We start from the raw sequence: 23,273 nt of genomic DNA, 5'->3' as shown, positions 1-23,273 counted from the left end.
AACGTTTCAGTACTTTGTTTAGTGAGTTACGTGACTTTCGAAGTCACAGGTCCGCAAATAAATGAAAACTAACCCTAATCAATATAATTTCGCGGAAATATTTTGTTATTGTTCTTTTGAAATGTTTGATTTGGTTGACATTGACAAGCAACAATCATCCATGTTTTCTGTTCTTTCTTTCATGTTGTACGTCAGCTCCCCCCAGGGGCGAGAGGAGGACACAGGAGCAGCAGGCGGCGGATGCTGTTCAACAAGGCCAGGATCGGGCAGGCGAGGGCTCCTCTGCTGGCCCCATTAAGTTTTCATTTTAGACTAGTACCTATTTTTCCTAGCGTTCCTCATTTGACTTTTTTCAAAATTGTCTTTGCTCTTCTTGTAGACTGTATCTAAATTCTTATCCTGCCTCTACTATGACTCCCTGTGGTATTACTAGATTATTCTTATTAGTCTGTCTGTGTAGCTAACTAAGATTGCACGGTTGGCGAAACTCCCATGATTCTAGTCAGCAATAGCTCTATCAACTTAGTGCAGTCCTCTGGGATTGTCCATAATGTCTTTTGAAGTGTTCTATCTGGACTCATGCTTGCAAAAATTGCAAAACCTTTCGCTCAGTCACTCTAGTCTGGACCAAAAAACACAGATTGTATTTAAGTTTAAAAGCTTTATTAAAAGTAAACACATTTATTAAAATGAAGTCATAATAAAACTAAACGTTTAACTGATAATGGAAAAGTGGTTAGTGCTGACGATTAATTGAAGACATTTCTTGTGGTCGAGCCGAGCTCTCACCTGGTTTCAACTTGATCTTGTTGTTAGAAGTCCATCTTCTGTCTGTGTGGAGAAAAATGGTGCGTGTTAAAAAAACAGCCTTCATCAGTTGTGCCAAAAAGTGCAGCAAGACAACCTTCCCTGGAAAAAGGGACATTTTTTTTAACTTTAACGTAGACAGTCACAAATTACATTGTTTTCACATGTCTTCATTCCTAGACCAAAGACTAATGAGTGCTTTATTCTAACATTCTTAAATGTACTTTGTAGGTGGAACATCTGGTGGCGGGGCCAGTGTGGAGGTGGTGGTGCTCGACACGGAGGCGGAGGGCGATTCTTCAGGGGAGGAGGCGGTGGCTGTGAGAGTTGAGACGAATTATTGCAACCAGCATTGAAAAATCTACATCAAGACACTCGACCTGTATTTGTATCAAAATATTCAACCCACTCTCGGCAAATAAAAGAGGTTATTTGCAAACACTGGACTCTACTTCAATCTGAACCAGACTTTAATCACATTTTTGAGAGGCCCCCCATCTTTGCGTACAAACGCACAAAGACCATACATGCATTAATTAAACAATCCACAGCCACAAGCAGCACTGTCTTCAAAGGAACTATCCCGTTCCACAATTGCAGCCACTGTAGCAGCATAATTCCAGGCTCTATAATGACGCATCCTACCCAAGGGACCCCAATTAATCTAGAAGTAAATGCCACGTGCGATTCTAGTAACGTGGTATATATGATCAAATGTCCTTGCGGACTTCCCTATGTAGGCAAAACGGAGAGAAAAATCAAAGTAAGACTTAATGAACATTGGAGTAATATCCGCACAAAAAATTTGAAGTCCAATATTGCTGCCCACTTCATTCAAAAGTCTCACAATCCTAGCCAAATCCGCTTCTTGATTTTGGAAACTGTTGAAAAAAAGCTGCACAAAGACAATAACAAACATTTATTACAACGGGAGTTATTTTGGATATATCATTTACAGGCTGTACAGCCGAAAGGACTTTATGAAAGACTTGAATTTAGTTGTCATTTATGATTTATTGATACCCGTATTTACATGATCTCTCCATAAGCTGCGAACATTATCCTTGCTGTGTAATACATTGCTCTATAGTATGCTCGTTTGCTTTTAACTTCAGGACTTTGGCTATATTCTGTTCATTCATGCACTGTTGTCACCCTTTCCTGTGATTTACCAGGATGTTCTATTTCCCTTTATGTACACCTCTCCGATACCGCAGTTCACCATATTTTTTCTGCTTTTTTTCTCTTTACTTTATTTTATTCGATTTTATTTTTTTCAATTTTCACTTCAGTAAATCCGTCTGCTCGCGGAGTTACTCAGTTACATCATCTTCAGTTTCACACGCGGGGTTTGCCCTCACAGTCAATAATGTCTCACTATCTCTTGGTAGCGGATCCTAAGCGACCCGGTGGTCTTTTCACCATGTTTACTAACCTTTCCCATTACCTGCACGCTCTGCGCTTGCGTGGCGTCTTCCGGGTTCGCGACTCCGTCCTGGACCTGTGTCGCGCCACCTCTACCCGATTACTGGCGTTCACTTTCATCCACTTTCCTACCATTCTCGGGTAAGATCCTGGTCACGCGAACCTCTTCACGCACATTTCGGGCACTTTTATGTTTATATTTCGAGCACTGTCTATATTTCTACGCAGTTTACCATAGTCACGTTATGTCAGGCGCTCCTGATTTTGACTGGGATTCTATACTTTATTACCCTTTCCTTCATCAACCTTAACACCCTATTCTCTATTACGGTAGTACACACACTGTCCTTAAAACTTTCTACTCGACTTTATCGTTTTTTGACCCTCTTACCTGTGGGACCCATATCGGTCTTATTGCATTTTGAAACCATCACAGTCCTGGGTTAGCTACATCTTTAGTGTATGCATGCTACTTACAATTTCCTTTAAGTACACCAGTTTTTTGTAGCTTTTGAGTATCAGTACAGTTTACTTATATCCCCCTTTTTCACTTTCAGACCCCCTGAAGAAGCACGCGTTTGCGCGAAATGCATTGGGGATTTAACACTTGTGGATGTTGATGTATATATCGACTTTGGATAATTAACTATGGATTCAACTTCATGATTTTGTCATATGGAATGAATATGATGATAACATTTGGAAATTGTTGAACAGTCCTTACAATTCAATTGATTAAATAATCAATTCTATTTCGGAATACTTGTGTTTACTGATATAGCACTATCTGTGCCCAAGAGTGCTTCGGGTTATTCTTACACATTGTAAGATTTCTCAGACAAATTCAAATGGAGTCATCCTCCACCTCAGGCCCTCTTCAAGCACATTGCAGAACACGCTTCACATTATTTCAGATCTAACACCAAAGCATATCAACATCACATTGTAATACGATCATGTATCAGTTTGCCAATTATTAATTAGCATTATCTAAACCAGGATCCATCGTCGGATCTTCCACAAGTTTCTGGCGAGATATCGCCTTGCAAACATGCTTGGTGAATTTCAGCGCAGACTTTGCGTCAGTAAAAAAATGTGATTGTTCCTCATGAGTAATCTTCAGCTTGGCCGGGTATAGCATGGCGTACGGCACTGACGCTTCTCTCAACACCTTCTTCACTGGCACAAATTCGTTCCTCGCCGATTGTACTGCAGGCGTGTAGTCCGGAAAGAAGGAGGGTTTATCCCCCTTGTACACCACTGATTCTTTGGTTCGAGCCTGGCGTCAAATGGTGTCTCTGTCTGCATAATTGAGGAGTCGCGCTATGATAGGCCGCTGTGGTGCTCCCGGCCTGGGCCGCGGTCCCAACGATCGGTGCGCTCGCTCCACTATCATCATAGCAGAGAGGGCAGGTCCAAAAAGTTTGTGAAGCAGTTCATCTATGAAGGGCTCCATCCTGGATATGGGCGTGGTCTCCGAAAGTCCAAGAATGCAAATATTATTGCGCCTCGTGCGCGCTTCTAAATATTAATTCTTTGCACTGATGACCTCTAGCACTTTTTCCATTTGAAGGAGTTGTGTGCGGGCTTCAGCTTGCGTGTCATGTTCATCAGATACACGATTTTCCAACACAACTATTCTGCGCTCGTGCGTGTCTACTTTCTTTTTGACCATATCAAGGACTGTAGCCAAAGCATCAATTTTGCTATCTATCGTCTTCATCCCTGCTCGTAACTCTAGCAAGATGGATCTGGTATCATCACCCGCGCCCTCTGCAAGACCTGAAGCACTGCGCACCTCGCTCTGTTCCCCCATACCTTCAGTGGTGCGAGTAGCTCTTTTATTCTCAAATTGAAGCTTGGCCTGACTAGGTTCCGTCTTGCCCATAATGATTTACCCGCTTCCGGGTGGGCTAGGATATTTATGTGGAAGCTTATAGCCAAGAAGTAGTGCAGATTCGTCTATCCCACAGCAAGAGATGATGTCAGCAGCGCCAGTTGCGTGCAATCACATGTCGCCTCTGCTCTCAGCCCGCTAATATCACCTCCTCACAGTTGCGCTGCCCAACAACTCTCTCTGGGGCATAGGCCACCTCTCCTGGCTGCCACGCACATCCTTCGCCCTGCAATTCCTATGCCTTTGAGTATGTCGGTGTCCAAACCAGCTTGCGGCCTGCGGGACAGGCGTGGTGCAGCTATGCGACAAGGCTCCATTTGGCCGTCATCTCGCACAAAGGATCGGCACTTTCGCCACCCCCCGCCACCAGGAGGACCCCTGCGATCCCCCAATCCACGTTGCCCTATAGGTGGACCAGTCAGGGGTTGAGGAAAATCAACAGAAGCTCCCCCCAGGTGACAAAGGGACAGTCCAGTACCAGCTAGATGCTCAGGAAGCGTCCCGCAATCCGCAGCCCCACATGACCTCGCGTCGCTACCCCCACAGGTCGCCGCAGCCCAGCGGGACTCCGCACCCCGTAGGAGCCGCATCGCCCAGTGCTTCAGGCCCAAATCGTCACAGCACTCCACTCACCTCCTCAGGGCGGCTCTGCTCATCACCGCCTCATGACCGCCTGTCCTCAATCTGCTGCTTCTCCCGCTGGGCAGCTCCACGTGTGCTTTCCGAGCAGGCCGCCTCCCGCGCAGCCCGGTGCCTTTATTCCTGGCCGGCTGGTTCACACAGAGGAGAGCTCTGCTCAGGCCCAATGTTGGTTGTCTATCCCACCAGGGTTCTCCTCGATGTCCAGTCTTCGCCACCTCCAATCCACACAAACCACCGGCGTCAATCGGGGAGGGGTCAACCGCGACAGCTCACAGCAACGCGGCCCAGTGCAGAAGGCACACCTCCACTGCCACCAATGCCGTACTTCCGTACCGCTCTCTAGATCAGAGCCATTTTCTCCCAGCTCACATTCACAATCCAGACCAATTCCACAGCCGCGGTTTGGGTAAAGGACTCGTCACTTCGCCGGTATGTGCCCTGGTCACTTATGCACAGCTCTAGGGGTTCTTTCAGCATGCAGTGGGGTCCGAAAAGGATGGTATTCGCCCAGTTTAAGTTCCAGAGCGCGGAGCTCTCTTAGCAGGCAGCCATTCCGCTACGCGCCGAAGCCACGCCCCCAGGTGGGTGACATTTGTCCGTGGCTGCAGGAGTATGAGAGGGCTCAATGTCCCTATAAATTAAATGCTGCTAGTGGGCTTGCAGCGCTGCTTGCGCAGAAGTAGCCTTTCAAACCTGTCTCAGGCCTACTACTGCAGTGCTTCCATGCACAGTTTACAGCCACATTTGGCTTGGCATTTAAAACTACCTGCCAGCCCTTAAACTCACCTTTTACTACATATAGGTCACCCCTAATATAGGCCCTAGGTAGTCCTATTGGCCGAGTTGTATCTGGGATGCCAGATACCATGTTTGGCAGGGGCAACCCTCTTTATGTCTGGGGTGAGTATAGTTTAGTGAACGCCACTCTGCAGCGCGTATTACACCACATGACTTCTCTTATTATTCCCTCCAAAGGGCGAAAAAAAGATGCTGGTAAATATAACAGAAGGATAGCAAAATATTATAACAGACTGGGCAGCATCACCATTTTAATGAGCGCCACCCTACCTGCCACAGAGAGGTTAAGCATTTTCTAAAATTCTATTTGGGATCTTAAATCTGTAACCGCTCTGGATAGGTTACCATCCAGGAGATCCCAGTCAGTGTGATATATTCTTACATCCAGGTATCTGAACATAACCAGCTGCCATGCCACCATCCACTACCAGACCAGGGATGCCCGCGTCAGGAGTAAAGGGGAATAAACATGATTTTCTCCAGTTCCCGTCCAGTCCTGAGAGCGTAGCAAATATTTGGAGTGTGTCAGAAATTATCGGGGGTATTGCCTGTAGGTCCCTAATGTAAAGGAAAATGTCATCCACAATTATATACCCCAATGATCTGCTGATTGGTGCAGCGCTTTTGCCAGGGAGAAGATTAGTGGGAATAGGGGGCACCCTTGTCCGATTCCTCTCCCTATCGATATGGGCCTTGATAATAAAGTTCCTAGGCGAACACGCACCTTAGGCCCTCCGTACAATAGTTTAATTAAACTTAAAAAATATGGCCCAAATCCAAATCTTTGCAACACCTCAAACATATAAAGCCACTCAACCGTAACAAAGGCTTTTTCTAGATCCAATACTAGGCAGCCTGCTGCCGGCCAAACCGCTGTAGCGTTTTGCATTACCTGGAAAAGCCTACATTTATTGAGTGATGTGTTTTCCAGTGGGGACAAAGCCATTCTGGTCCCGATGGACCAGATGCGGAGTGATGGGCACCAATCTGCCTGCCAGAACACCTGCCAGTATTTTATAATCTCCATTTAGCAGTGCCAGGGGTTGATAGGCGCTTGTGTGTGTGAGATCCCTCACTGGTTTTGGAAGTGTAATCAAGGTAGCTTCTGTCAAAAGGCTGGAAGGCAGGCGGTTTGTAATGCTTCCGTGTACACCCTAAGTAGCTGTGGCCTAAGAGATTGGCGTATGTTTTGTCAAATTTATGGGGGAAACCTTACAAACCCGGGACCTTGCCAGACGGCAATGCTCATATTGTGCCTCTCACTTCCTCAAGTGCAAGCAGGGCATCCAATTCCCTATGCTTTTCGGGTGTAAGAGTGGGAAAGGTATGACTGTCAAGAAAAGTGTGTATGTCGGTCTCAGGGACAGTCAAGGCTGATCTGTATAGCTGAGTGAAGTGCATAGCTAACTCACTGTGAATGTTGTGCTGTGTGTACTTGAGTCTACCTTTCTCAGACCAGAGTGCAGTGATGGGTCCTACGGAATAAACTTGTTTGATCAACCAGGCCAGTAGGGGCCCGGATTTATCATCCTTAGCATGCGCTGTCGCTAAATGTGCTGTGAAGTTCAAACATCTCTGATGTTCTAGGAGTTCTGTGTATTTTTTACGCGCCTCTAATAGTGGGATGGAATTCAGGCTGTCCTCTATTGTTCGCGATTCTAATGCCAATAGATCTTTTCCCACTACAAGCAGTTCCAATTTTATTTGTCTCCTCAAGCCGCAGCCCAACCCCAGACACTTCCCCTGTAGCGTAACATTCAAAGCAGCCCACTCCACCATAGTGGACGAAGCAGTCCCAGTATTGTGTGTGAAGTACCCACTGATGGCCTTCCCAACTAAGTCTCTGAAGACTAGTTCCTCCAGCATCATCAGCTTTAACCGCTATGTAGGGATGTCAGGGGCCCCGTATTCCCATGCTAATGTTACATAATGTGGGTTGGGGTTGGAATGTGTATGACCCCAGTAGTCTGAGCCTGTCACAAAGGGAAGTAAGGAGGGTGGCTCAGTAAAATGAGTATATCCTCTCTCTGGGATTAGATGCCTCCAGATATCAACTAGGTCCCATCTACACACCCATTTACTCAGTTCAGTTGAGTTAGCCTGGGCAGTCACACATCTTAGTGGGGGAAAGGATCTGTCTAAACCTGTGCCCATGACGCTGTTGAAATCCTATCCTATCAGCCACGGTATGTCTCACCATTTTGCCAGTATCTGGGACAGGTATCTTAGGAATTGGCCCTTGTCTATATTAGGGGCTGCCCAAAAAAATATAGCGCCCAATCAACCTGCCTGTTATGAGCACGTATCTTCCATCTTTATCAGGAAGAACCTCCTACACCACGAAAAGTGTGCCCGTGTGGACCCAAATTAAGGGCCCACATGCAAACAATGAGTATTCAGTGGCATAGACATTACCCCTCCATTTTCCTTACAGCCTGACTGTTTCTGCCCTATTTAAGTGTGTCTCTTGTAAGAGAGCCATGCGTAAATCGTGCCTCTCAAGGTTCAAATATACTGTGTTAGAAATGGGATTTCTGAGTGGCTAGGGCTTGCGCCTAAGCCAGGCATAAACCATCACACTGTTAAGGGCAATGGAATGACACATCCAAGATAACCCCTGCTCACCCTTTTGGTAGCTTGGCACGAGCAGTCAGGCTTATCCCAGAGGCGATGTGTAAAGCGTTTGCTCAACACCCACACACAGCAGCAACAAACTAGGCACACTAGGCACACCACAAAATGAACTCCACCCAAGGTTACGTGAAACATAGCCTTGTTATTATCATAAACACACAACTGGCACTAGGCAATATTCACAGGGGATTATATACAGGACAGGACCAATCGGGCCACTGTCAGAACCATCAGAACAGGTAAGTAAATATAAAACACAACCAGTAACTACTGGTACCATAATGACCTAAACATTATCATATTTGCATTAAACACCCTCCTAAAATATCATAGCATGGCATTAGGTGTCAGGTTTTTACCTTACCGCGCCTACCTAAACTGTAATAAACTACATCTTCCATGAGCCTTTGCTGCAGGAAGCATATGGATGGAGGAGACAGGGGGGAAGGTGCGCGTAATTCTGAGTCCTTCCTCAGTTGTGTTTGGAGAAGTACTGGCTGCTGTTAGTATTGTGCTGCTTATCGCGGTTAGAACGATGCTGTTGTTGGAGTAACTGATCATCTTAAGGTACTGTTTCTAAGAGAGCCGCTGGGAGCCGTAGCTCGCGTGAACTCTTTGTTTGTTTGTTTGCCGATACGAACCGGAGGAAATGCATCGGCTGATGTATGCCAGTTCGGGGAAGGCTGTTTTGTAATCTCTTCCGTGGAACATTGTGGCAGGACGCTACAAGTTGCCGTGAATGTTTCTGTAGAGGGAGAAGGAGTCTTCTGGATATTATTTAGCAGCGGAGCGTAGTTGGGCTCTACACGTTACCGTGTGCCTGTAAAAAACGTTAGATCTGGAGCAGAGTGGTGGTCGCAACTACCCGCTGCCAGATTGGGGGATTATTTATTTATTCCGTAGAAAGAAGTGGAGCGTAGTGGTGGTCGCAACCACACGTTACCGTTTCATTGAAGCATAGCTAATCACAATAAAAGGATTTCAAAGGTGGACACAATCTATGTTGCCTTCCTATGTTGTGGATTATAATTCCTTCCAATCTGGGAGAATAGCGGAATATACCTAATTTGAGTGCTTCCAGGGATTAATTCCTCTAACTCTTTTAAGGTTGAAAAGTACTACTGGGGAAGTGAACTTTGCAATGGTCAGAGTAAAGAAACTCATAGTTTACAAACGGGTCATGATGAAGTCCATCTCCACATTATATGGTGTGTAAATGCATGGGTTATGATCTAGGAAGATGTTATACTGACTTATGAATATTGAGCTAACCAGTGTGTTTTGTTGCAGGAAGCTGGACTAGGTCTATCTTATTGTGGTTGGAGGAATGAGTACAGCCTCATAAGGTATTATAGTTCTAGCAAGAAATATCTTGAGTAGTGTTGGATGTAGCTCAGTACTTATACATGTTCTATGCTTTGTCTTTTCAGATCCCTTGTCCCTGCTGACCTTTTCCCTTCCCCGGTCCTTTTTCATTATTTATCCCTCGCCTGATGGTTCGAACCCCCTGTGTTTATATTCAGGGTGTTGGTAACATCCGGAGGTGGACCCCTTTGTTCATCAGTCGAATCCTGTGAGGCGGGCCCTGACAGAATTACGCGCCCAAGTTAAATGCTTCGCCCGATTCGATTGTTGAATAAACATGGCTACCCTTGAGGATGTTTTACAAGCTCTTGTGCTAGTACAGCAGGAGTTGATAGCCTCTAGAGCAGAGACCACTGCCTTAAGAGACAGAGTAGAAAGGTTGGCCGGTAATCCATTTGATGCTGCTACACAGAATCCCCAAATACAGGTCACTGTGCCTCCGCCTATACCATTGGCAAGTCCCGAAAGATATTCTGGGGATCCTTCTAAGACGCAGGTATTCCTTACTCAAATAATGTTACATTTTTCGTGCAAACCTGCGTCTTTTCCTAATCACCATTCAAGGGTGGCGTTTGCCATCTCGTACATGTTAGCCGATGCAGCAAATTGGGCGGTTCCTTTAATAAGGAAGGATGATGCCATACTATCGGACTGGGGGGCTTTTAGAGCCGAGTTCGAGAGAGTGTTTGACAGACGTGCAACAACATTCAGTGCAGATAAAGAATTACTTGAATTGAGGCAGGGGCGGAATGAGCTGGTCACATATTTAACAACCTTTAATAGGTTGGTGGCGGAATCGTCATGGCCAGAGGAAAAACAAATGTCCATATTTTATCAGGGTCTCAGAGAAGGTCTAAAAGACATTATCGCCCAAATTGATCCCCAACCTACCACTTGCGCATGTATGGTCAGCCTTTCTTTAAGATTGGATGGCAGGATGTCGGAGCGAAGTGGGGATAGGAAAAAGTGGGATAGAGGTTCTTCTAGGCCAGAGTACTCGATTAGGAAAGGGCCATCGGGGTTTTCTGAAAATCATGAACCCATGGAGATAGGAGCAGTGAGGGCTCCGTTAACCAGAGAGGAGAGAGAAACTCGCAGAACACAAGGTTTGTGTATGTACTGCGGGAAAAAAGGACATTATGTAAGGGAATGTCCTTCTAAACCCAAGACTACCGGGGGGTGGGTTAAGAAAAGATTGGCGGTGTCCAATACCGATCTCGGTAACCTGTCATCGGGAGAAAATGGTGATCAAGCTTCTTTGAAACTCCCATCATTGGTTTGTGAGGTTATTCAGGATTCTGTATCACACATCATATTATCAATGTGTTTAGAGAGCCAACAAGTGGTACATCAGGTGTTGGTAATGATTGACTCAGGAGCCACCGGCAATTTTATAGATAGCGGGTTGGTGTCCTTACTTTCTTTGAAACGCATACCAAGACAACACCCCGAGGAAGTATGGGCTGTGGACGGGAAACCATTAAAGTCAGGGTTAATCACAGAACAAACAGAAGAAATGTTATTAACAGTTGAAATACCAGAAGGGGAACATCGAGATAGTTTGATCCTGAATATAATTGAGGCCCCTCAATATGAGGTTATTTTGGGCATGCCCTGGCTTTCTTATCACAACCCTGACATTGATTGGAGAGAGAAAAAGATACGGTTCCAGTCAGAAGAATGTCAGGCACACATGTCGTTGCATCATGTTACTCAGGCTGCAGAGTTGTCTGCTCCTTTTCAAGTAGCTACTGCGGCAGAAAAGAAGGTGCTGTTGCCTTTTGAGTATCACTCATATGAGGATGTATTTAGTGAACGACTGGCCCATAAAATACCCCCTCACCGAACCTATGATTGTTGTATTGATCTAGTGGAAGGAGCACTTATGCCCACATGTCGGGTGTACGCATTATCGGTGCCTGAAACGAAACATTTAAAGGAATATTTGGACCATTATCAATCTATAGGTATCATCCGGCCTTCTAAGTCTCCTGCTGCCTCTCCTTTATTTTTCATAGCTAAAGCAAATGGAGAATTAAGGGCATGTGTGGATTACAGAATGCTAAACAAAAACACCATTCGTAACAGATACCCTCTCCTCCTCATTCCTGTTCTGCTAGATCAAGTCAGGAATGCCAGTATATATACTAAGCTGGACCTCCGAGGGGCATATCACTTGGTGAGAATGAGAGAGGGGGACGAGTGGAAGACTGCTTTTAAGACTCGTTACGGGTTATTCGAATACACAGTCATGCCCTTTGGGCTATGTAACGCCCCGGCAGCGTTTCAATACTTCCTAAATGATGTGCTGAGAGATCTAGTGGATACTAGTGTTGTAGTATATATTGATGACATTCTGATCTACTCTGAAAATGTCGATAATTAATTAATTAATTAATTGCAGGTTTATATAGCGCTAGGATCGACTCCCGGAGGAGTATCTCCGCGCTTCGACCGCTGCGAAACCCTTCCTGGCTTCCCTGAGAGATGGTCCCTTAATGGGTATCTCCAGGGTGAGACCAGGCATCCCCGGCGGTCTGGTGGGGCCGTTGGTGAAGATGAGGCAAGCTAATGCCCAGAGTTGCCGAGTGTGATCGCTGATCGGAGTGGGCACCGAGGCGAGAGAATTATCGAGTCCGCTGACCCTGGTCCAGAAACCTGCCGCGTCGGGAATCGAACCTTGGTCCCGGGCCGTCCTCTGCTCTCGGGTCTGCCGCCTCTAACCAGTGAGCCACACTACTTCACTAGGAACATGTCATACAGGTCTTACAGCGTCTGAGAGAGAATAAACTGTACTCTAAACTCAGTAAATGTCAGTTTGGAGTAGAGAACGTGGAATTCCTGGGAGTTATGCTTTGCCCTGAAGGTTTACAGATGGCTGAAAGAAAAGTGCAAGCAGTTCAATCCTGGCCCATACCAAAGACAGTGAAAGAGGTCCAATGTTTTCTGGGCTTTGCTAACTAATATAGGAGATTCATCGATGGTTTCTCGCAAATTGCAGCTCCTCTCTCTCGCCTTCTTAGAAAAGGGGTGGGATTTCGTTGGTCACCTGAAGCTGACGCTGCCTTTGGTTGTCTAAAAAAGGCGTTTGTTTCCGCTCCCATACTGGCACATCCTCAACCAAACTTACCATTTATAGTGGAAGCTGATGCCTCAGATGAGGCTGTGGGGGCCATCTTGTCCCAAAAGGATCCACAAACAGGTCAACTGCATCAGGTGGCATATCTCTCTAAAAAGTTGAGTCAGGCTGAAAAGAACTATACTATAGCGGAAAAAAGAACTTCTTCCTATAAAAAAGGCATTTCAAGAGTGGAGACAGCACCTATGGGGGGCCTCTTATCCTGTGACCGTATATTCAGACCACCGTAACTTGCAATATATGAGGACAGCCAGGCATCTGTCTCAGAGATAAATGAGGTGGATGTTGTTTTTTGCTGAATACAACTTTATCATCACCTTCCGTCAAGGCATTGAAAACAGAAAGGCGGACACCTTGTCTCGCTTGGATGACACGGAGATGGGGAAAACTGATCCTCCAATAGAAGCCATAGTAGAACCGAGCAAGGTGATATGTGTGCTTAACGCTGATATGTTCCTTGAGGCAATCAAAGGTCAAAGAACTGATTCTGCATGGAGAACCTGGAGTAGCAAAAATACTGATCGTTCTCTTAAACATGGTCTGCCTTTTGTACAAAACAAACTGTTTCTACCTACAGTGGAAAGCAGGAAAAAGGCTATAAGTGGTGTCACTCTTCTCAATTGTCTGGTCATCAAGGAGTAAGGAAAACGGTGCTTCTCATGCAGAGACAGTTTTGGTGGGAATCGCTGTCTAGAGACGTGACATTGTGGGTGGGAAAGTGTGAGGTGTGTGCTCGAGCTAAGACCTTACAATGTCAGAGTAAGGGGAAACATATGCCCATGCCCACATCCAAGAAGCCATGGCAAAGCATCAGCATGGATTTTATTACAGGGTTACCTTCAGATCATGGACACACTGCAGTGTTAGTAGTGGTGGATAGTCTCACGAAGATGGGACATTTTATACCATGCAGAAACCTTCCCAAAGCTGGTCAGACAGCTCAGCTGTTCTTATCTAATGTTTTCCGTTACCATGGGATACCAGAGGTCATAATATCTGATAGGGGCCCTCAATTCATCGCCAGCTTTTGGAAATCCTGGTGCCAGGCTCTACATATCAAAGCCACATTGTCAACTAGTTTCCATCCCCAAACGGATGGTCAAACTGAACGGCTAAACCAAACCCTAAAAAAGTACCTACGATGTTATGCTGCGGAGGCTCAAGACTCCTGGGTGTCGCTGTTATGGCTTGCTGAATTGGCTTATAATAATGCTTGGCACAGCTCATTGGGGGTGTCCCCCTTTTTTGCCAATTATGGATTTGATGCTCGTGTATTGCCAATCACCATCCCTGGTGAAGTGGGTAGTCAGCCTTCTGTGTTGAGTCAGGTCCGCCCTTTACATTCTGTACAGAAGAAGGTGTCTAAGCATTTGGTCCAAGCTTAGGCGGTTTACAAGAAGTGGGCTGACAAACATCGGGGTGAAGGTCCGATTTTCCATGTGGGAGACAGAGTATGGTTGTCCACGAAGAACATCCGGTTTAAACTACGTTCGGTGTTTCACCCCAGATTCATTGGTCCGTATGTTGTTCTTAGGCAGATCAATCCTGTGGCATATAAACTGAAGCTTCCGGCTTCCCTTCGTATCCATCCTGTTTTTCACAGTAGTTTGTTGAAGCCCGCATTGTCTGCTCAGCGGAGAACACCTCCGCCTGTACTGTGTGATGGTGGTTTGTAGTATGTGGTACGCTGCATTAAGGACTCTAAACGTCGTAGGGGCGCCCTGTGGTACCTAGTGGCGTGGAAAGGTTACACTGCTGAAGACGATTCTTGGGAGCCGTCCCTAAATGTGCATGCACCTGCCGCTGTCCGGTCCTTTCATCTGAGGTTCCCTGATAAGCCTGGGCCTAGGAGGCGCTAGGAGGGAGGGCATTCTGTCAGGTTTTTACCTTACCGCGCCTACCTAAACTGTAATAAACTACATCTTCCATGAGCCTTTGCTGCAGGAAGTATATGGATGGAGGAGACAGGGGGGAAGGTGCGCGTAATTCTGAGTCCTTCCTCAGTTGTGTTTGGAGAAGTACTGGCTGCTGTTAGTATCGTGCTGCTGATCGCGGTTAGAACGATGCTGTTGTTGGAGTAACCGCTCATCTTTAGGTACTGTTTCTAAGAGAGCCGCTGGGAGCCGTAGCTCGCGTGAACTCTTTGTTTGTTTGTTTGCCGATACGAACCGGAGGAAATGCATTGGCTGATGTATGCCAGTTCGGGGAAGGCTGTTTTGTAATCTCTTCCGCTGAACATTGTGGCAGGACACTACAAGTTACCGTGAATGCTTCTGTAGAGGGAGAAGGAGTCTACTGGATATCATTTAGCAGCGGAGCGTAGTAGGGCTCTACACGTTACCGTGTGCCTGTAAAAAACGTTAGATCTGGAGCAGAGTGGTGGTCGCAACTACCCGCTGCCAGATTGGGGGATTATTTATTTATTCCGTAGAAAGAAGCGGAGCGTAGTGGTGGTCGCAATCACACTTTACCGTTTCATTGAAGCATAGCTACTCACGATAAAAGGATTTCAAAGGTGGACACAATCTATGTTGCCTACCTATGTTGTGGATTATAATTCCTTCCAATCTGGGAGAATAGCGGAATATACCTAATTTGAGTGCTTCCAGGGATTAATTCCTCTAACTCTTTTAAGATTGAAAAGTACTACTGGGGAAGTGAACTTTGCAATGGTCAGAGTAAAGAAACTCATAGTTTACAAACGGGTCATGATGAAGTCCATCTCCACATTATATGGTGTGTAAATGCATGGGTTATGATCTAGGAAGATGTTATACTGACTTATGAATATTGAGCTAACCAGTGTGTTTTGTTGCAGGAAGCTGGACTAGGTCTATCTTATTGTGGTTGGAGGAATGAGTACAGCCTCATAAGGTATTATAGTTCTAGCAAGAAATATCGAGAGTAGTGTTGGATGTAGCTCAGTACTTATACATGTTCTATGCTTTGTCTTTTCAAATCCCTTGTCCCTGCTGACCCTTTCCCTTCCCTGGTCCTTTTTCATTATTTATCCCTCGCCTGATGGTTCAAACCCCCTGTGTTTATATTCAGGGTGTTGGTAACATCGGGAGGTGGACCCCTTTGTTCATCAGTCGAATCCTGCGAGGCGGGCCCTGACATTAGGCATAACCACCTTAGGCCCAAACTCCATTAGCATAAACACATTACGCATTAGGCCTCACCAGCATAAACACAGTATTCAATAACCTCATAAACATCATTAGAGGCATAAATCAGGGTGCATAAATCACATTTGGCACATCATCACATAAATCACATTAGTGCCCTGCACCCTACCAACCAACAACTGACCCCCAGACCAACTGCCCTTTTTTAGGGGCTCAAATGCCCTGTGTCTCAAATGTCAGGGCTTGGGCTGCCAATGCAGCAACATCAAAGGGGTGCCATTGTGCTGGCCTAAACGTTGCAGCTGAAGCTAATTGCGATGCAGCTGTGAAGAAAGCTGTAGGCACTAGCACTCACTGAGCCCTCTGGAGCCCCCACCGGGACTCTCTAAAACAAATGTGGCCAAGGTTGCAGCTGCCCACGGTTGTGCAGTGCAGCTGGGAAAAATAGATCAGCCCTGGCACCACAGTGCCGTCGGAGCCCCTCTCTGGGACTCTCTATCACCCAAAAGTGCCCCCTTAGTGCAGCTGCCCGCTCTGGTACGGCACAGCTGTGAAAATAAAGGTAGGCACGGGTTTTTACTATGCCCTAAGGGGAAAGATGGTGCTGACACCATTGTGCCTACCGATCCCCCGCCGGGGCTCCTAAATGGCAAGTGCCCATCCCAAAAGCACAGCACCTCCGGGGTCCAGGCACCGACAATGTGCCTTGGGAGACTCTTCTGGTTCTCCCCTTTTGCAGGGGTGAGACACCCACGCTAGGCAACGTTAAGCCCCACTCACCGGGATAGACATGGGGCTCTGTCTTCTCTCGCGGCTGATCCCGCACCCCGGTCCCTTCCAGGCACGGCACGGGGATCTCCCATACTCATGGGAGCCCCGGTTAGAGAGGCACGACACGCAGTGCTCACACTGCGTCTACGGGAGCCCTACATCCAAGATTCCTCAGCTCTTCCTTCACGGCTCGAGGCCCCACCCACAACCAAGCAAGGCCGCCTGGTTTCTGGGTCGCTCTTAACAGCGGCCCGATGAGGATTTCTTTTGGTGGTTTCCTTCCCCTCCGGCTGTAATGTGAGGAGGGCTCCTGCTTCCATCAAAGATAGGCACAGGGTGGGCACCCGCATTTAAAATAGCATAAGAGCGGGGTGGGCACCTGCTTGCCAAAATAAAATCACCAATGCAGGGTGGGCATCCGTAAAGCAAAAAGGTGAATGCGGGGTGGGCACCCGCTAGGTCAGCACCAAATTCAGGGTGGGCACCCGCAATTTAAATATTAATAAAGCGGGGTAGGCTCCCGCTCGGCAGGCACAATGTGTGAAGGGCACCCGCTCTCCTGATACAATGGGGGGAATTCCCACGTCGGGATTCCCTCCAAAATAGTTGCAGCTCAGCACCGCAAGAACCACATGCTCCTCTTCTCCTGGAATTTAGAAGTAAAGCACTCCCTTGGTGCAAGAGTCCTTCAGGGCTCAAGGGGGCATAGTTGGTACCAGGGAGGCCAGCACACAGTGCCCTCCAGCAGGGAGGCAAGCCCTCATGGGGGTTCCACCTGGGCCTCTAGCAGCAGCAATCCCTGCAAGTTCAGGGACAATACCAAATTCATGGGGTCACAGCCCCTATATTTATACTACTGTTCTCCTTTGTCTGCAGTCCAACACTTTGGGGAACCAGATGCAACTGGTTCAAGGGGGAATTGGAGCACTTTCTTTTTAATGCTCCTTTTCTCCTTTGTCAGGTGGAGGCACTTCATCAGACACACCACAGGGGGGCAGTGCCAGCATTGTTCAGGCTAGGCACAGACCTATTCAGGGTCCAGGGACTACTCCTCCCACTACTCCAAATGCAGATGTCCCATTCATCCTAGTGCTGCCTCACCCTGCCCCTCCTGGAGCCACACACACCTCACCAGCCCCTGTCACTCAAAAGCCAGACATGCAATTCACATCAGGCAGGCAGAAACATAGCACACAGAAATGGCAACTTCTAAAAGTGGCATTTCTAAAATAGTTATAACAAAAGTGCGCACACCATTGCTCAGCATTTATTATTACTATACCATACCTGACCACGCTGCACCTCTCATATCAGGAATTACCACTGAACCACCAATCAGGGAATCCCCAATGCATTCCTATGGGAGGGCAGCCTTACAGTAGTGAGAAACCAAAATGGCGAATTGTCACTACAAGGAAATGTCACACACTTAAGGTACATGTCCTATCTTTTACCTACAATGCACCCTGCCCATGGGGCTAGCTAGGGCCTACCTTAGGGGTGACAGACATGCAGTAAAAGGGGGGTCATAGACATGGCACACACTTTAGGTGCCATGTCACAGCAACAGTAACACTGCGCACACAGGCCCTGCAATGGCAGAGGCCTGGGTTAGGTTTGAAAGGCTACTTTGGTGGGTGGCGCAATCAGCGTTGCAAGCCCACCAGTAGCATTTAATTCACCAGCCCTAGGTATATGAGATACCACTTTACAAGGGACTGACAGGTAAATTGAATAGGCCAAACTGGTGTAGACCAATCTTACCATGTTTATGACAGAGAGCACACACACTTTACACTGAACAGCAGTGCTAAAGTGCCCAGTGTCCTAACACCACCAACACCATGTCAGAAAAAAAAGCTAGGAGAAAGGCAAAACATTTAGTGATGACCCTCCAAAAAGGGCCTAGTCCAACATCGTGTATCTGCTGGATCGTGTGTAGAGACCCCTCACATTCCAGGTGAGTATCATATGCTCTGTCACAGCACTACATTGTGAAGAAAGTGGAATATAACCCGCCCTATGCATGCAGTCGTGTATGTGAATTGGCAGAGTGCGAGGTCATTGCCCACTCCCCCCTGAAAAGCCCCTGCAACAAGAGGGAAAGTGGATAAGCCAACATGGAAATAGGAAAACACGAATGGAGAGGCCCCAATAAACAAGGGGTGCTACCCAAACCCTGGCGAGTAGGAAACTGTCTGCGAAACCATCTGGTACCCTTGATAAGGGAGAATGTAAGGGGGTGTGCAGCTGATCAGGGCATGCCACTGTGAAATCCCCAAGTTTCTCATATCTTTGCGTGTGGTGATGTGTAAAGTTAGAGGAGCCCTCGAGTACTGTGTTTAGATCTTAGTGCAGTGCCAGTTATGCTAATCCCCCAGCCGAATTAACAATGCTAAGGTTACAATACCAAATGTCAATGAGTTGCAGTCCGTCAGAAAAATCATGGCACAGGTGCTGTGTCCACCGCATTTATACAATACCGTAAGAAGTCTGTGATGTGACATCCGGCAGTCACAGTGATACAACGTTTGCTAGTCCAGCTGTTGAGGAGCCCTCATCTTCAGAGGAATAAATCAGTGTTCCTTCCTTGCTGATCATCTCTGAGGCTTCAGGTATCGGCTCGCTACTCGAACTGCTGCCTGTCATTCCTGTCTTATTTGGTCCTGCCCTAAGTTGATAGGCCGGGGTTCCGTTTCTTGAGCTGTCAATGACGATTTCTCATTTGTTTACCTCACCATTCCAGGTGCCCGGTATGCCCTTTGGCCGAGAACCAGAGAATTGACCCTTAGTTTCCAACCTGTCCCAGATGTCTTGTGGTCTGTCAAACAATCTTGATTTTCTATCAGAGACCACTCAGAGTCTTGCTGGGTAGAGCAGTGAATATGAAATGTCTAGTTATCTAAGCTTCTGTTTGACCTGCAGGAAAGATCCCCGTTGACACTGGACCTTTATTGTATAGTCCGGGAAGAACAGGACCTTAATGTTTTCAAATTTGACCTCGGACAGTTTCCTAGTTTCACGCAGGATCATATGTCTGTCCCGGAAGTGTAGCAATTATAATATACGTGGACGTGCAAGAGAGCACAATCCTCAAATATAGATATATTTAAGACTAATATGATTTGTAGTCATAACAGCAGTGAGTCCAAATGCAGTCAGCAACTTGTAATGTAGGACAGAACAAATCAATGAATAAAGTTCATATTTGTGTCATCTTTTTCTTTATTGTTCCATAAAAGTTATTTTCCAATTGATAAAACGACAGCCGACACGTGTTTCATCCGTACTCTCAATTAGAACAATGACTTTTTCAAGGCTAATAGAGCTGAAGTATGCGGCGCATGTGTCATCATATCATATAGATGAAAATGTGAACATAAGGCTCCAAAGTAATTGCAAGAGTCCTGATTATTCGAATTGGTCGAGCGCAGTGAAATAACTGGATAGATATCAAGGTGAGTCTCACCTTATGAACTCCAAATATATAACCACCATAAAAACATCCATGTGAGTCACACGTATTAGAACGCCAGAATAAATGGCAGGATGAATAGGTCAAAAACGGACTCAGTATTAGTTCAATATTATCCACACTCGAATAAGGAGATTATAAAAAGAGCATACTAATGTTCCGCATACGTCTATGTCAAGGCATTTCAATCATCATTATGACGGCCCAATCCTGAGTCGCAATATCTCTTGAAGGTACAGGTTGCCAGTATCAAGTGGCGTTAGACTCTTCATATACGCCTTGCATATCATTGAGGCGACTCCATAGTACGTTGGTAAAACAATACACCTTCAAGAGATATTGCGACGCAGGTACCTTGCACCATGCTGCAACGTTGCATCTGTTGCATGCAGGATTGTTTTTGTGCTCAAAAACAATTCCCTGTGGCATATTTCTCTTTCTATGTGTGATAGCAACAATAGGAAAAGTGTTGGATTGCGGATGGGAAACATTACTATTCCTACTCCAAAGAGTGCAACAGTAGAGAAAGTGTTGGATAGCGGTGAGGTAAAAATTACTATTCCCACTCCAAAGAGTGCAACAGTAGAGAAAGTGTTAAAGAGTGGACGGGAAAAAATTACTATTCCCACTACAATGAGTGCAAAAGTAGGTTGCGTTTTGGATAGTGAAGGAATTACATTTACTATTCCAATTCCAGTGAGTGCAACAGTAGGGAAAGTGTTGGATAGAGGAGGGGTAGAAATTACTATTCCCACTCCAGTGAGTGCAAAGGTAGGGTATAAGCATGGGCGAATTTTGCGAATCTGGCGTTCGCAAATTTTGCGAATTTGCGAACTCGCGATCCGCAAAATCCGCGAATTCTCGCAAATTTGCGGATTTTTTTTGTGTTCGCAAGGGTTTCTGCCAGTTCGCGAGGGTTTGGTACCAGTTCGTAATTGGGAACTTACTTGTCGGCTCGCAACGGTCGTGACTATGTTGTTTTTACGTCTGGTTCATCATCACAGGTTCCCAGCACCCTCTGTTTCACCACTGCCACCCTCTGTTTCACCTATGCCACCCTCTGTTACATCAATGCCACCCTCTGGTACATCATCACTGTAGATTATGGGGGGAAAAGCAAGCACACCTGCCCTGCTTCAACTGACATGAATTAATTTGGGGTTGGTTTATTAATGTGTCACTGTTTTAAAATTCCAGGTCTGGCACCTGCTTCCTTATCAGTAATTTGCTTTCTGTTGCAGTGCAATTTTTTTTCCAGGACCTTTGTGGCCTACTTGTAGCTATTCTATGAGCCTGCTGTGAGGGTCAGAGCAGGGTCATACAATTGTTGCAACTAGCAACTGAACTCTGGAGGGGCCCCAGTCAGGAAGCACTACAGGGAATGGTTACTAATGATGAGGTTGAACTCTTGCACCTGCTGAGTGCTTTCAGTTTTGCAAAACTCGTTTTTCTGCAATTTCGCGGGATTCGCGGGCCGCGAACTTGCGCGAGATCGGATTCAGAAGCCGCAAATTCGTGCGAATATGCGATTTGTGTTTTTGCGGTGTGTTAGTTCGCAAGGTTTTGTGTGTTTTAGCGAGCCGCTTGTAGCGCAAGCCACGAAGTTACCCTCGCGGTCGTTCAAGGGCGCTGCCATCTTGTTTGCATGACGTATTTCCGTTTCCGGGCGTGAAGTGTAATCTCGCAAAGTGTGCGGCTCGCTAGTACAATTTCGCGTGTGTTCGCAAGGAAAATCTCACGCGAACTTACCCGCGCGGTCGTGAACGGGCGCGGCCATCTTGTTTCTCATTCATTGCTATGGTTCTGGGCATTCTTTTTGTATCCTCTCTAAATCTCTGCCATCCTTTGCTTGTTTGAAGTTTTTTTTTATCTATTTTACTTATTATCTATCCCTCTATTTTTCTAGCCCTATATTTTTGTGTTTACCGCTACTTTTGGTTAATTTTAAACTACTTTTTTAAACTATTTTCTTTTCTTCTCTTCCCTATTCTATTTTCTTTATTATTTAGCTTCCTTTCCGCCCAGACCATTATGAAGGGAGCCGGGAAGCATCCCGAGAAGGGGAAGGGTCCCGCACCCCAGGCCCGGCTCCTGTGCGGGCGTTTGAGGGGGGAGACAGTCGCACCCCGGGAGATCTTCAGCCCGGAGGAGGTGGCCGCACTCATTTTTATGTTCAGCGCCGCCTCCCCAGGACATCATGGCAGGCGGCAGGATCGGTACCGGGTACGGGATCCGGGAGCGCGGGAAGCGGTGGGAGAAGGTGTGCCACCACTCTCAGGTCCTGCAAACAAAACAGGTGATGGACAGAATGTGGATCAATGTCACACATTCACCCCAGTCCAAAGATCTGGGCCCAAATCCATCGTTTTTTTGCACTCCACACCACCCTGGGTTAGACAATGGGGATATGCAAATCAGCTCTGACCCTGTGCCTCATGGGAACAGTCCAGTCCGAACTACAAAAGCCATGTCCTTCCCAGAACGGAATCAAGCATCCGAGGACCGGACCGGTTTTGAGGTAACACCTCTCATCAGCCCGGCTAGCTTGACTCCAGTGGTGTGGAGTGCCCGGGACCCACGTCTGAGCATCCCCGGCGCACTCATGGCGGTATTGCAAACAAAACAGGTGATGGACAGAATGTGGATCAATGTCACACATTCACCCCAGTCCAAAGATCTGGGCTCAAATCCATCGTTTTTTTGCACTCCACACCACCCTGGGTTAGACAATGGCGATATGCAAATCAGCTCTGACCCTGTGCCCCATGGGAACAGTCCAGTCCGAACTACAAAAGCCATGTCCTTCCCAGAACGGAATCAAGCATCCGAGGACCGGACCGGTTTCGAGGTAACACCTCTCATCAGCCCGGCTAGCTTGACTCCAGTGGTGTGGAGTGCCCGGGACCCACGTCTGAGCATCACCGGCGCACGTATGGCGGTATTGCAAACAAAACAGGTGATGGACAGAATGTGGATCAATGTCACATATTCACCCCAGTCCAAAGATCTGGGCCCAAATCCATCATTTTTTTGCACTCCACACCACCCTGGGTTAGACAATGGCGATATGCAAATCAGCTCTGACCCTGTGCCCCATGGGAACAGTCGAGTCCGAACTACAAAAGCCATGTCCTTCCAGAACGGAATCAAGCATCCGAGGACCGGACCGGTTTCGAGGTAACACCTCTCATC

Source organism: Lissotriton vulgaris, chromosome 1_1 (genome assembly GCF_964263255.1).
Source record: "Lissotriton vulgaris chromosome 1_1, aLisVul1.2, whole genome shotgun sequence".
NCBI lineage: Eukaryota > Metazoa > Chordata > Amphibia > Caudata > Salamandridae > Lissotriton > Lissotriton vulgaris.
This window is presented reverse-complemented; position numbering follows the sequence as displayed.